The sequence below is a fragment of the Crocuta crocuta genome, unplaced genomic scaffold, assembly GCF_008692635.1.
Source record: "Crocuta crocuta isolate KB4526 unplaced genomic scaffold, BGI_CrCroc_1.0 scaffold214, whole genome shotgun sequence".
NCBI classification, from domain to species: Eukaryota; Metazoa; Chordata; class Mammalia; order Carnivora; family Hyaenidae; genus Crocuta; species Crocuta crocuta.
The window spans coordinates 658,309-670,926 of record NW_027529999.1 but is presented as its reverse complement, the minus strand read 5'-3'; the positions used below and the strand labels follow the sequence as shown (position 1 = coordinate 670,926).

The 12,618-nt window shown below is 58.7% G+C and overlaps 1 protein-coding gene across 1 annotated transcript in view; it reads right to left on the bottom strand.

Moving 5' to 3' along the window:
• The window catches only part of ADGRB2 (adhesion G protein-coupled receptor B2), a 33,539-nt gene extending 30,435 nt beyond the window's left edge, over positions 1 to 3,104 (bottom strand). The window contains 1 exon segment of the mRNA XM_077763538.1: positions 3,043 to 3,104. The gene's annotated coding sequence lies outside the window, so the exon portion shown is untranslated.
• Between the last annotated feature and the right edge of the window lie 9,514 nt (positions 3,105 to 12,618).

Sequence of the window (12,618 nt, the reverse complement as noted above, 5' to 3'; positions counted from 1 at the left end):
CATCCAGCTTCTGGATCTGGTGGGCAGGACCGAGAGGAGGGGGCTCCCCGGAGTGCGGCCCCGCCTTCTCCACCTGGCGGAGCGGGCCGCTTCTCCTCTTTCTCAAGGGTCTTTCGGTCTGGGAAGGGGGCCCTCCGCACACCAAAAGGAGGGAGACCCGAGGTGGAAGGGGGGCGGTGCCGCGAGGGCGGCGGGGGAGGGGGAGGTGGCTCAGCCGCCCTCCGCCCGCCTCCCCGGAACTTTGCAGCAGCTGGAGCCGCCGTTGCTACAGGAACCGAAAGCTTTTGTTCCCCAATGTCAGGGCTACCCGGGCCGACTGGAGGCTGGGAGGCTGCCACTCCCCGGTGGGACCCAGGCCCAGCCACACTGCCCAGAGGACTTCCAGCCCAGCAGAACGCCATGGATTCAAGCCCTCTCTCTTCTCTTCCTCTTACCTGCCCTTCACCAAGCCACTCATGCCAAAGCCAGGTTTCTTCAAACTCTTGGGGGCCTGAGCCTGGGTCACCCCCTAACTCCAACCTGGAGCACCAACTGTCCTGGAAAGCTCCTGATGGCATAAGACCTCCTGGGGAGAAGTAAGAAGCTCCTCTGTGCACCATGTGCTCCTCTGTGGCTGATTTCCGATGTAGGCCCCCCTATTAGGCTAGCCTACCTTTGGGGACCTTGACTTGGGTTTCTTACATGAATTTACCCTACCTCCCCAGCCTTTACACTGGAACCAGGACCCCAGAGACCTTGGCCTGGCTTTCACTGATGACCCTGTGGCCAGAGCTGATCCCAGGGCAGTCCAGTGGGATGGTGAAGGATGGGTGAGGGAGGAGAGAGACTGATGGTCACAGGCTCCCTGGACCCACTCTGGGGAGCTAAAGGTGTTTTCTGGTTTTATTATCCTGGGGGATAGAGTGAAGTCAATGGAATCTGTTCTGCACTTCTCTGGGAATAGGAGTAGAATGGCGAGGCACCTGACCTTGGCCTTGAAGACAAAACCCCAATAAGCCAATCGCTGTTGAGCACCACTAGACGCTAGACACTCTATACAATCCAATTACATTCTTCCAGAAACTATATGAGGCATTTATCTCTGACCCATTTTATAGAGGGCCAACTGAGGCTCAGAAAGGTTATGTAGCCTGCCCAGGTCACATAGCTTTTGAACCCAGGTCATCTGACCAAAAAGCTGAGTTACTAACTACTTACTGAGCTCCATTACCTGGGGGTTGGGAGGGACAGAAGAGGGCAGAGACCAGCTGGACCCTTATTTGGGGCCACAGAAATGCCTACCACACATACCCACCCCAGGCTAGACCTATCCCTTTCTAAAGAGTAATGGGGGGAAGGGAGCAGACAAGAAGAGAAGACAGAAGGGAAGAAGAGGAAGAAAATCTGTCAGTCTTGGTCCAGGGAAGACCTTCCCGCAAGCCTCACCACCACCACCATCAGGGCATCCCCAGTACAGAACCCATACTGACCCCTGTGGCAGCCAGGGGGACACTCCCCAGGTGCCTGTTCTGCCCCAGGGCCAGGTGGACTCTCCCCCACCGCCTACACCATGCCCAAAGCAGGCCAAACCCACCTTGGTGCCCACCCCCCACCTAGTGGGGACTGCCATGGGGTACACAGAGGCTCTCTGGGGACACCCGCCCTAGCCCAAACAAACCCATCTAGACCATCTCAAATCCAGAGGCCAGTCTTCCTAGTCCGTCCCTGATGGCTCAAAGGGCCTCTGAATTACTGCTAGGATGAGCCCTGCCCTCCACCCTACCCCACCCCACCCCACCCCCCAGAGCATATGGCCTGACAACCAGGACTGCTCCTGCAAGGCTAGCAGGAGGGGGCACCCGGCCTCGCCCGCCAACCTCCTCTTCCCCAGGGACTTCCCAGTGACAGTCCCGCAGCCACCGCTGCTGCTCCGGCTGCGGAAACCTGGGGTTACCCGCGGGAGGAAACGGGGCGGCGGGTCCCGGGCTGCGGGCAGGGGGCGCCAGAGGACGCCCAGGGGCCCGGCCGGCAGCTGGCGAGGCGGGCAGGCGGGCAGTATCTCTGGCCCGGGAGCCCCCCCCCCCGCGGGCACCAGACCCTTAGCCCGCTCTGCATCCGCCGCGGCGCAGAGGACTTCCCTCGCACGGAGCTGACTGCGGGAGTGGCCGCCAACTTCACAACCTATAACCTGCCCCCCACCCCACCGCCGCCCCACCGCGCCAGCCCCCAGGGCTGCGGGAGGGTGCGTTTGGTGCCCGGCTCTATGCCCCAGGGGTGGGAAGGGAGAGATGGGGGATGGACAGACTCCGACCAAAGATGGACACAGGAGTCAGGGATGCAGGGCCAGCCGAGATCCCCGCCGGAGAGGAGGGGGCTCAGAGCAGACACAGGGGACGCGGCCCCAAGTCCAGGCTGAGGGGGAGGAGACTTGCAGCAGAGATTGGCGAGGGATAGAGAGACTCCGGGCAGATATGGGGGAGGAGGCAATCGGGACAGAAATAAGAAGGGAAGCATGGTCGGGGTACTGGCGCGGGGAAAGGCAGTAACTATGGGCAGACATGGATACGGACGGGAAGGACTCTGGGCAGAAATGAAGTGAGGGGAGGAGCAGGGTCCGGCATCCAGCCGGGGTGGGGGGGGGGCGGTGGATTAAGGTGGAAGACCCAGTCGAGCTGCAGGTTGGAGAAAGGGGCTCTAATCAAGGTGGGGGGCGCACTGCCAGGATCCAGGCAGAGAGACAGAGAGACAGAGAGACTCGAGACAGCAGTGGGGGGTAAGGTCTGGGTCAGGATTGTGGGGGAGGGCTTTAGCAGAAATGGGGAAGGGGAAGGGGTTGGAAAAGGGACTCACCGGAGATGAAGGGGGCCTCGGCCCCTGGCTTGGAAGTTCCCAAAGAGATGGGAACGGGTAGATGTTGAACGAACACAGTTCGGGAGGGGGAGGATTCGACGGAGATGAGCCAGGGGAGCGCCCCGAGTCCGGACCGGTGCGGAAACTCGGGACCGCGCCGGCAGGTTCTCGGCGCGGGGCCGGGTCAGGGTCTGGGACCGAACACTCGCTCACCTGGGCGCCGTCAGCAGCAGGAGCGGGGGCCGGCGCTGGCGGAGGCAGCCACAGGGCGCAAGTTTGCCATCCCTAAGGCGGGGGCCTGGCCGGGCNAGCGCACCCTCCTCCTCCCCGCCCTGGGCCCCAGGCCCCGGGGCGGGAGAAGCCCCGGGTAAGCCCCCGCCCCGCCCGCGGCCTCCCGGACCGCAGGCTGCGGCGATCCGCGACGCCCCTCCAGAGATACCCCAGGGGGCCCGGAGGCAGCTCTTGCAACCAGGGTCTCTGGGGCCCTGGGGGCTGAAACATTTGCCCCACCCTCCCCCGTGTGCATTGCAAATGGCATATCCCTGTGCACGCAGGTGCCACTCCTGTGCGCCGAACTTTGCATATGCTTATGCACACAGGTGCCCTATGTGTGCACTGCAATGTTGCCTGGCTCGGTGCATGCAATTGCTCCACACATACACAGCGCGATAACATGTGTTCAGGTCTTGAATGCAGGTCGGTTGTTCCTGTGTGTAGAGACGCTATATGTGTGCAAGCTAATTAAGTGCCACGTAAGTGCTGAGTGCTGTGGGTCGCCTGTATGTAGGAGCCACGTATGTACACTGCAGTGTGGTATGTTTGGTGCATACTCTAGTGTAAACTGCAATGTTGCATGTCCCTAGGCACGGGGATGCTACACGTGTGCAGTGTGTTACATGTTTTCCGGAGTGCCTGTCTATTCCCACAAGTGCCTTTTCCTGTGCCAGGGGCGCCCCCATGTTGCATCTGTTTGTGTAGAAGCAGCCGGAATGTACAGACCTGCCCCCCTCCCCATGCTGGCACTGTGCAGTTGGGTGGGGCCAGAGCCCACATGGTGAAGGTGGTTCCCAGGGAGATGCCTATGGCTCGGGGCCCTGGTCTGGTGGTTTTGTGGCCTGGGCATGTTGCCACCAGGAAGGTGGGCAGACCAGGGACACACACTTCAGCCAGAGACAAGTAGGTTAATCAGATGGCTCTGGTCAGAGGAGGAGCCAGCAGGGGGCAGCTTTGCAGTGAGCATTGGATGGTTTTAGGAACCCTACTTTTTAAAGGTTCCTTGGCCAGGAGGGGGCTGAGCCTGGGAGGCAAGGAAGTCCCCAGTCGACCCAATCCCAACGCCACCTCTCCACTGAAGCCCCTTGGGTTGTTTCACCCTGAAGACTAGGACGAGAAGACTCCTCTTCTCCCCAGGGGCAGTACCAGGAAGCGGCAGAGAGAAAAGCCCCTGTGGCTCCCTCTNTTTGTTGTGAGTGATTGTGAGAGATTATCGACTTTAATGGAAGGAGGTAATAAGGGGCGCTGAAGGAATCTCACCCGTCACCTTAAGGGAATTTATGAGGCTGTGCGAGGCAGGGAGGAGGCTGGCACCTTTCCTTTCCCAGCGGGAGCCCAAGGAGGCCTACGCCTTATACTTAGCACTGGCAGGCAGGACTCCTGGGTTCTTGCTGGGCACTCTCGAACACACCCCAGCCCTCTGGGTTTGGAGACTCAGCCGCTACTGTGAAAGCCAAGCCAGGCAGAACTTGCCGTCTACCGTGTGTGTCAAGAGCCACCTCCAAGGGCAGCGGGAGATCCCAGGCCTCCCTACTTGGGCATTTCGAGGAGCAATGGCGCGGCCAGAGTTGATGCCTTAAGGAGGTGGGCAAAGGCGGAGAGAGTGAGTGTGAGTGGTCGGGACAAGAGGTATGCACAAAGGACAGGTCCTCAGAAGTTTCCAGGACCCAGTACTCCAGGGCTCCAGCCCCTTCCACTCCCACAGGGAGCCTGCCTCCCTCTTTATGAATATTCACCGAATTAGCATTTGAGAGACCCAGAGCCCAGAGAACCCCAGGCGGGTCTCCTGCAGATGTACTGCAGCTGGATCCCTAAGGCCCTCCCTTTCCCCCCAAGATCCAGCTGGGTACAGGGTAATGGGAGGGGCTGGCTCTGGAGAGGCAGCAGCGTTTTGTCTGTTTCCGTGTTCCTTGGTAGCCTCTGACTTCTCAACCCCATTCTTCCAGGGTGGAAAGACAGGTGATCGGACTGAGGGAGAGACTGACAGGGATGGTACCCCATATCTGGGGGCTCAAGGCGCAGGCTGGCAAGGGCAGCAAGGCAGCAAGGGCTGTGGGAGCTGGGTGGAGACCAGACCTCCCAGGGGGTGTGCGGAAGCAGGCTAGATTGGGGCCAACCTCCAGAAGGCTCTCCCGGAGGTGCCTCCCAGTATCAGGGCTTCCCCACCTCCTTTCCCAGGAGCCCCTGCCCTTCTAGACTCACTCCGGCGATAATGCCGCCCCGGGAGGACTTGGAGTAATTACAAATCGTTTCCATATTCAAATCCAGCTGGTTGAAGAGAAATTACTTCTCTGACAGCCCAGGCGGGGGTGGGAAGAACAAGTCTAAGCCCCAGGAGGGGCCTCTGGGGAGCCTAGGGCAGAGACAGGGCCAGGGAAGGGGTGCCCGTCAGAGCTTGAGCACAGAGGGTTTAAACAGAAGATATGGATACCTCCCGCCTACCCCTCTCCCCGAAACAAAAACTGGGCAAAGGACAATAACCCCAGTCCTTTGGGGCCTCTCTCCCAACCCTCTGACGGCATGGAGAGGACCCATCCCACAAGGGCAACTAGAAGACAGACTTTCTACCAAGCTCTCATGCTGCCTCCCTAGGTGACCTTGAGAAAGTCCCTCCAGCTTTCTAAGCCTCTGTTTCCTTACCTGTGAAATGGTATAAATGGTCGCACTCAGCTCCAATGAGATAAAAGATGTGGATTGGCCAGAGCTACATTCCTGAAAGGGGCCTTTGAAAATAATTGCATTACCAATTAATTCGGATTTCGGTTAACAATAACCACCACCAGTGGTTCATTCAGGAGGCAGCACAGCCCTCGGTGGGGCGGCTTAGGAGAGGACAGTGGGTGACCAGGGCACACATAACCCCGGCCTCATGGCCTCATGGGCCTGGCCTCACCCGCGTGGCCTCAGTCCTGCCTCCCACTGGGCCAGCCACTGCTACGCTTCGTTGCCCTTTAAACAGATGAGAAAATGTTCTTCTTCTCTTCCCAATGATTTATTTGGCCCAGAGCCTGGTCAGGTTTCCTTCTAGCCGGTGGGACCTAGGAGTGCCCCTCCCTCAGCCACTAATCTCTACTGACACTCAGTCAGGTGCCCACGGCAGCCCCAAAGCTCTGAGTGTCAAGGTCCCCTTTCGATCCCCCAACCCCAACCCAGATACCTATCAGGAGCTCATAACATGTCCCCAAAGACACCCAAATCCATGTGACAGTCTTCTATCAGGGTCTGTCCGAGAGCTCATGTGACAGATACCTCATTGCTCTGGAGGTCATGGATTCCGGAGGGGTATCCTGGAAAAGGTGGACTGGCCCTCTCTGTCTGTGGGAAGTGCCGCATGTCTAACTTCCATCCTTCCTGCTGCAGATGTCAAACGGGTTAGGAGCCTGGGGCAACCCGGCTCGGGTGTTTGTCATTTTCTCGGTGCTGTAGATCAAACAGAGGAGGGCGGCTTAGCTGCTGTCTAGCCAAATCCTCCCGGAAGGTCAGCACTGGGTTTGTGTGCACCCCTCTGGGCAGTGCCTGCATTCTCTGGCCCCTGGGGCAGAGGGTGGAGAAGACCTGCAGGATCCCGGGTGATCTTCATGTCTTAGGCTGGAGGGTGGGCACAAGAGCCTGGCACCAGGAAGGTGCCTTTGCTGGCCCATTCAACAAATATTTATTGAGTGTTTACTATGTTCTAGGCTCTGGGATCCAGGCCATCGGCAAGTTCCGTTGCTTCTACCTCCCAAAATACCCCAAATCTATTCCCTCTTCACATCCCCACTGCCAGCACCAGAATCCAAGCCACATCATCTGTCTGGTGCCCGGACCTCCTTTATTTCATCTCCATGCTCCCACTTCTACCTCCCCACCCCACTGCATTCTCCTGGAGCCCACATGGAAATCAGGGCAGCTCTTCTTAAACCCTCCAATGGCTTCCTACTGCCCTTAGCACCATGACCTTCCAAGCCCTGCATGATCTGGCTCTTACCAGCCTCCCCAGAGCCATCTCCCTTACCCCCCACCTTCACCCCACCCCCTACAACACAGGTCTTCTTGAAAAAGTCCAGATCCTTCTTCCACTAGCACTTGCCTTAGCTGACCCCACTTACCAGGAAGATCTCAGTTCCAACATCACCTCCTCGAGGAGGCCTCCCCGGATTACACTTTTACCTACTCATCCCCAGTTGTTCCATCCCATGGCCTTGCATTTCCCCCGCAGCATCATTGCTTGAAAATATGTGATCTATTTACACACACGTCATCGGTTTCCCGCACTGGACTAGGAATTCTGTAAAGGCAGAGACCGTGTCCATCTATTCATGTTTGGACCCTGGCACAAAGCACTATGCCAGGCATGTGATAGGCGTTTGTCAAGGGAGTGAACGGCAAAAGGGCAAGCAAAGACCCTGCCCTCACAGAGCTTCCAGTTTGTGGTCCTGGGTCAATGTCCAATAAAGCAGTGTTTCAGTTTCCCACGTGATGGACTAGAAAGGACTTCTGCCTCTGTCCCTCACTGGCCGTGTGACCTTGGGCAGGTCAATTATGCTCTCCAGGCCTTGGTGTTCTCTTCTGTAAAATGGAAACAGGGGAAACAACGTAGCAGAGCTGATGTGAGTCACGTGAGATGATAAAGATGAAGCGCCCTGCACAGTGCCAGACCCAGGGAGGTGTCATCTGCATGAATATGGCCCCCTTTTGAGACTTCCTCAGGGCTGCAGCTGTTTCCGGTTCTGAAGACATGGAGAAGACTCCGGAATGGGGCCCTGACCTTGAGGCCTTCCCAGTGCCTCTCCCTCCCACCTAGGGAGAGAGGATTCTTATCTGCTGAGATCATTGCTGTGAAGGAGGCCACCGGTGTGACCGGGATAATCACACCGGTGAGCGGGAGACCACTGCAGAGAAACTGAGTCTGGATCCACTTCTCCATGGTACCTTCTCTCCTTATGCTGAAGCCCCTCTCCGTTTTCTGCCTTCCCATGTGCGCACGCATGGGTACGTGTACAGACAAACCCATGTCCACACACGTACAGTCACTGGCCTGCAGACAAATACACTTGACTAGGAAACTCAGGGATATAAATAACCACACACACACACACACACACACAACCCTAGGACACAACACTCCCTCCGTTTTTCTGGCCCAGGGGGGACGTGTCCGGCTCATCTCTCAATCCTGCTGCCTCCTGCTCTAGGCTGGGGTCAGACACAACCCCTGCAGGTTAACAGGAGGCAGCCTGGGTGCTCCCCTTGGGAAGTTCTCCTTGAGGTCTAATCCTACATTCCCCTGCTGCAGACCTTACAGGCGCGGAACGCTGGCAACCACTCTGGACGCCCAGAAATGACAGCACCATCCCCTGTATCCACACCCGCAGGCCGGGGGGCCATGTAGAGGGTGGAGGTGCCCGAGAAGAGCTGCTCCCAGCTTCCTGCCCAGGTGGAAAGGGACGGGGAATCCCTCGAGGAGGGTCTGCGACACTTGGCAGGCATGGGGCACACCAGCAGTGGGGGGCCAGTGTGTTCCCACCATCTGGGATGCCCCACGTTCTCTCCCCCGGGCTCTCTGCCACCTGGACCCAGCTGGGCTGGGCTGGTGCCAAGCAGGACACATTGAGCATAGCAGGGAGGGGGGCGGGGGGGGACCTAGAGGTGACAACCTGAGGGACCAGCTCACCCCGTCGAGCCCCTCTGTAGGCCTAACACTGTGCCAGCTGCTTTGAACTCATTGTCACAACAAACCCTTACACGGGCAAGGTCACCCCCCATTTCCCAGATGAGGCCCATGGCTTAGAGCGAGGCAGGGAGAGAACCAGAGCCCCCCACCCCTCACCCCTGCCTCGTTCAGTAAGGCCCTGCCCTAGCCTTGCCTCTCCTTGTCCTCCTTGCCACCCTCCAGAGGACAGACCAGGAAAACTGTGGAAAATAACTTATCAGGATTGGAGCTGCTCCTCCAGAGAGAACTAGCTCTCTCAGGGTGAGAGATGTGAAGGGGCCTGACTCCCGGGGCCTGGCCTGTAAGCAGAGGCTGAAGCCGGGCGCCCAGATTTGGGGGAGGCAACCAGAGTTGCTGAGGGTGCTGGGAAGGACGTCTGCCGAGATGGACGCATGTCACTGGCAGGCGCAGCCACACTCCTCCGTGACACACCCCAGGAGGACAGCCATCTTGCTGGAACACACACCACCCGGGCTGGCATACAGCAGTCACTGCTGGGTGGGCCTCCCCTCTCACTCGAAGCTGGCACAACTCTGACCTCTAGGGGTCCCGGGCTTGGGGGCAAGGCCTGTGCATGGGGCCGGGAGCTGGGTGGTGGGGAGACGGGGGAAGGCTCTGAGTGTCGTGATTGGAGGGGAGGAGCCCTGGGGTGCATCGCCAGCCAGCGTTCCGCATGTCAGAGTGGGAGTGAGTAGGGCTGAGCTCGGGTACACGTGTGGGTGGCTGTGTGCGTCAATGCGTGGGGGGAGAGTCTGTGTGTGTATATGATGTGCCTGTGCGCAGGCTTTGTGTGTGTTTGCCTAGGCCTGGTACGTCAGAAGCCTGGGCCCGGCTCTGGGATCTCTGCTGTGTGTGTGTGTGTGTGTGTGTGCACGCACGCACGTGCGTGTGTGTCTTTGTATACAGGGTGTGTGGTGGTTTTTGTGCATTGATTTTTCCGTTTGCGTATACCTATGGCATATAATGCATCCAGGTGTATGACGCTGGGGTTTGTGTATCCACCCACTCGGTGTCGAGGTGGATGTGGGGCGTGTTGACAGGGCTGGGTTTAGTGTTGGAGTCCGTGTGCCACCGGTGTGTGCTGTTTCTTTGTAGTTGATGCTTGAGCCTGTGTGTGTGTGTGTGTGTGTGTGTGTGTGCATGCGTGCGCGTGTAGGGGGAAGTGTTTTCGGGCCTGTGTCTGTGCCTTTCGGTGCGGTATGAATCAGGGCACACGGCATTTGCAGGCCTGAATGTGATTGTGTCTCTGTGTGTCAGTGTTTGGTAGGTGTGCGAGCCCATCATGTGTTCGTTTCCCTGTGTGTACATGGGGGTTGGCGGCAGGCCTTCAAGTTGGGGGGGGGCACTGTGTGTAATACTATTTGGTGTGTGACTATGGGTGGCTGTGACCCTGGATGTCCTATATATGTGTCTAGATGTGGGGTGCGGATTAGTGTGTGGTGTATATCTGCTGATCTGTGCCTGTGACATTGTTATTCTTGCCTTTGGGGACTTTTTAAGCTAATGCTTCCCAGGAGGTCTCCTCCTCCCCCAAAGGCTGAGATCTTGACCATGCTCTCCACTCCCAAGCGTCTTGGCCAGCTCTGTATTTGCCTTGGGGGATGGGGGGCCTGCTAAGAGAACCCTGAAACTGCCGGCTAAGGGTCAAGATCGCATGGCAGGAAGCATGGGGCTCTTTCTCCTAGGGCGCCCCAGCACCTCTCCTTTCCCCTCCTCTCTCACAAAAGGCCCTACTGGTGAGGCCACCTGCACGCCCCTCCCCACCCTGCCCAGGTCTCCCGTGAAATAAATTTTAATTTCCGCGGGGCAGGCGGGCCGGTAATGAGGCTCGAGCCAGCAGGGCAGGCAGCGGTGGAGGTGCGGGGCGCCTCGGGTCTCCAGCTGAGGAAGGGAGGTGCGGATTTGAATTTCAAAGGCAGCTGGGGCCCAAGTGCGTCTGCCTTGTGCGATTGTGTGTGCGGCGCTGGGGTGCCTGCCAAGGCGCGCCTGCGTGTGCGGCGTGTGTCTGGGTAAGCGTGTTTAGTGAGTGTGCCTCTGAAAGGCGTGTTCGAGGCCCCGTGCGGGCTGCGAGTGCGAGTGTCTGAGCGTCCGGGGGTCTCTGTCACCGTGAGAACGTCCACGGCAGCGTGTCGCGTGTCGCGTGTCTGTGCGTACTTGTGGGCAGACGCCTGCGTCTAGGAGTGTGTATTTCTAGGACGAGTCGGCACCACTGTGTGTGTGTGTGTGTGTGTGTGTGTGTGTGTGTGTGTGTGTGTGTGTATCCGTGCCCCAGGCCCCCTTTTGACCCCCTGCGAGGGTGGCCGCAGTTTGGGGCACTCGTGGCTGTGTCACCCAGTGGACGTCCGCAGGGGTGTGAGGGTGTGTTCTTTTGTCTGTGCCACGTGTGAATGCCCGTTTGCCCCTCGTGAGTCCGTGTGGGCATCTGCCTATAAGAACGCGTGTCTGAGAGTCCCCGCGTTGAGTCTGCGAGGGTGTCCGTGCGTCTGTGTGTCGGGGGTCTGTGTCACTGTGTGTCTGCAAGCGCTGGCGCCGGCGACAGTGGGTGTCTGCGCGAGTGTGCGGCGGGCCAGGGCGCCGGGGTGGGGGAAGCGGGGAAGGGCAGCCGGGAGAGAGGGGCGGCCCCCCTCCCCCCAGGGCCCCCACAGCGGGGGGNCAAGGGCTCAATGGGCTCTCAATGGGAGGCAATGGCCGGAGAGGATGGGCCATTAGCCGGAGGGGCGGAGCGGCGCCCGCTTCACGCTTGCTCTTCCGAGAGCCAGGGCGTGGGGGCGGCTCATCAGTCTCGGGGAATCGGGGAATCGGGCCTGCGCAGCTGAGAGATCGCCACCGCCTTGTGGCTGCACTGGGGACTCAGGCTACAGAGCAGGAAGGACCACCAAGGCCCCAACAAGGTCTCCCGAGAGGCAGAGGCACACACGGACACTAACTCAGACACACCAGGGCACATTCCCAAGCACACCTAACACACCCACGAGTGTGCTTGGGGCTTCTGTCACCCAGCTCAGGGGTCCGGCCCGCTGGTGCACACCCAGGAATGCACGTATGTGAGTGACTACACACACACACACACATCCAGAGACACAGGTAAGTTGGTGTGCACATCTCACACTCACTGGGACAAACTACCCCCTCCCTGGGTTGTGGACCCTGTGGGGTGAGGAGGGGTAAAGCTTAGAAGTCCTAGAGAAAAGGGGTAGCTTGAGTCACTTCATGTCACCTTTACTCTGTCCAGCCCTGGGTTGGGCCCTGCCGGGGCTGGCTCCCCCTGCATCGTATCTCCCAGAAGCTGGGGTGGGGGTGGGGGCACAGAGACCCCCCAATACAGTTATTCCTGGCCGTTCCCGCAAGGTGCAATCCCACAGCCAGAGGCAGGTGAGAGCCAGGGGCTGCCTCCTCATGGGAGGTCCCCCAAGGTGCTGGCTGGAACAGGCAGGCGCTGTCAGGAGACCCAGAGGACAACAAATTAGGAACGAGGGATGGCATGATGGTTTCAGGCCCTCCTTCTCTGCAAGAATAGCAGCATTCTGAGAAGGGGTAGGGACTGACTCCTCTCAGTAAGGCTCAGCAAGGGGCCTGGCACCAAGGGGCTGCTCCAAAAACAATACTGACTGAAGAAAGAAAAGAAATAAATGAGTTAGAGAATTAGAGGACCACCTAAGGGCTGAGGGAGCACCAAACAGAGGCAGAAATAGTATATCCAGGCTCCCTGCATGGCCGTGTGTGTGTGTGCGTGCGTGTGTGTGTGTGTGTGTGTGTGTGTTTATAGTTGGGGAAGAACACCGGAAAGGGGTGAGGCTGGAAAGACATCACTGTGAGCCTTGTAA